The sequence below is a fragment of the Orycteropus afer genome, unplaced genomic scaffold (assembly GCF_000298275.1).
Source record: "Orycteropus afer afer isolate SDZICR_OR568_19922 unplaced genomic scaffold, OryAfe1.0 scaffold00038, whole genome shotgun sequence".
Lineage (NCBI taxonomy): Eukaryota > Metazoa > Chordata > Mammalia > Tubulidentata > Orycteropodidae > Orycteropus > Orycteropus afer.
This window is the reverse complement of record NW_006921625.1, coordinates 7,279,421-7,281,887: the sequence shown is the minus strand read 5'-3', so window position 1 is coordinate 7,281,887 and position 2,467 is coordinate 7,279,421. Positions and strand designations below refer to the sequence as shown.

General features: G+C 42.6%; 1 pseudogene; it reads right to left on the bottom strand.

The window, feature by feature from the left end:
* Window positions 1–1,051: 1,051 nt before the first annotated feature.
* LOC103193639 lies at window positions 1,052–1,687 on the bottom strand (annotated as a pseudogene).
* Window positions 1,688–2,467: the final 780 nt, after the last annotated feature.

Below are 2,467 nucleotides of genomic sequence, written 5' to 3'. Positions count from 1 at the left end.
ACACCTCTGTTCACCAAGAGTGTGTGGGTTATAATAGTAATAAGGGGACTGTCGCACCTTCCTTGTTGTCACACTAGTGCAGTTGCCCGTGCTGTCCTTGGCAAGTGGAACCCATGTAGGTCACTGTCTAGATCAGGACCTCATTTGTGTATATTCAAATGGCTGTGCCTCAGACAGCCAGCACTCCACAGCTCCATTTATCTCCTTACTCACTGGTTTCATTCAGGTTCTTCTAGTTGGTGTTTAATCCACATCTTTTTCCTTCCCTTCAAAGCTCAGGGTGCCAGGATTGTCATCTATATCAGTTTCAATTGTTTTCTCATTGCTTTGTTGCAAAGGGTCTGTTTAGCTTGTCTGCCTATTCTGCCATCTTGCCAGAACTCAAGAACAGCTATTTTCAAACCATTTCTTACACATGGGAGGAGAGAGACTTTTGGGAAAGGCAACTATAATATAGCAACTGCCTTTGAATATTGTTCACTGAACAGGTTTAGTTACTGTTTGCAAGGAAGGCTCTGGACACAAATCTTTGTCATTAAAATTTGCTTGGAACCAAGAAGCAGATGAAGATGACAGCAGTCCCATTGTAGAAGCAAGAGATTTCTTATACAGACATTATTCTGATAAATGCAGAGAACAATGACCATTATTTATAATTGATTCCAGAGTTATGACCCTGGTTCTTTCCATCCTGGCTGCAAGCAGACAATTTATTTCTCAGTGTAAACTCTGGGTAACCTCTTTAGAAGGAATGAACCTGGGGAGATTTATGGCCTAACGTTTGTTTTTGTATGGTCAGTTCATCCAACCCTCCTGTTTATTCTTTTTTACTACAAATCATTGGAGAAAGCTGTTGGAGAAGCAGGGCCATGGTTATAAATTATGAAGGAACCCTATTTGGAAGAGGCACAGTATGTGGGAAATATTATGTGTTGATATAAACACCGAAAATGACAATATTTTCATTAATAAATTAGCACTGGATTTTTGGGCTATTCATGAAGCATTTTTTGATGATCCTTGTTGAAGAATTTCCACTGAGGGTGGAAAATCAGTGCTTTTGCAGAATCTCCCACATAGCCTTGCTCAGCTTCTGTCTTGGATTTTGTAGACATATCAACGTATTTCTCACTAATAGGGGCAACCATTCCTCCCAGATTGATGGCTTGGTCTTAACCTCCAATTTCAACACCTGGCCTTGATTTTAGGAAGCTCTGCATGACTGTTTTTACTTCAGAAAGAGAGGCCTTGACTAAGGGAGATGCAGTGATAACTGAGCAAGGAACTTCTCCATGGTGGACACTCAAATGATGGCCAAAGGGCAGAAATGATGCCTGGGGTTCAAGTGACCGTTATCAGCAAGCAAACTGATCAGGTTGGACATGAGGGGCGAAAACCTCTATTCTGCTTGGGTGTCATTTAGTTTTTCCACTTGAAGCCTTTACATGGGGGTTCAGAATAGCAAAACCTACCTTGAGGTTCTTCAGAACTTGTGCTACTCTCAACAATTGCTTTTCTACTTGATCTGATTTATTCTGTTTAGATGCAGCAGAATAAAGAACAGTGACCTTGGGACTTTAAACACCATGTGTTTGTACAGGTGGCCTCACAAGCTTGGCAAATGGCCACAGATGTACCTGAAGCCCTGTACTTGGTGGGAAAGCCTGGGCACTGCTGGGCCAACCATCTTCTCCCAGGCAGCTGTAGGTCAAACTCTAACAAATTAGCCCACAAACATTCCTAGTGATCGCATATGTGGATGACAAGGGTTGAATTGTTTTCCCCAGAGTGTTTGATATTTAGTTGGACTACTCTATTGCCATCAAACTGATTCATTTTTAGGTTTGGCTTTGCTGAGACAAGCTTGCAGCACAAGTGACTATCAATTTCAATGGAAAGGTAAGGTAAGTCTTTTTTTTTTTTTTTGCTATAATGTTCTTCACTGGCTTTTCTAGCCTGTGTCCTTAAGACCTGAGCTCAGATGTTTCTTAACCAAAAAAACCAGACTCACTGTGGTTGAGTCAGGTGTGACTCAGAGCCAACCCCTCCTTGGGTTTCTGAGGCAGTATCACTATGTAGGTAGATTACCCAGCCTTCCTACTGAGGAGTGGCTGGTGGGTTTGAACCTCCAGCCTTCTAGTTCGCAGTCAAATGCCTTGGGGGCTATGCCACCAGAGCTCCCCAAATGTTCCTTAGCACCTCTTTTTCCTGTAGAGCAATGATCACAATTGTGATGATTTTCTTTGGTCTCTTTGCTTAATGTCTCTCTCCATTAAGACTGTGGACTCAGGGCAAACCTGTGTGTCTTGTTCTAGTCTCAGTACTTAGTAGAGTCCTGCCCACATAGTTGCTGTTGTAGGTGCTGTCAGGTTGGTTCTGACTCAGAGTGACTGTGTGCAACAGACCATAACACTGCCTGGTCCCGTGCCATCCTCACAATCATAACTACATTTGAGACCATTGTTGC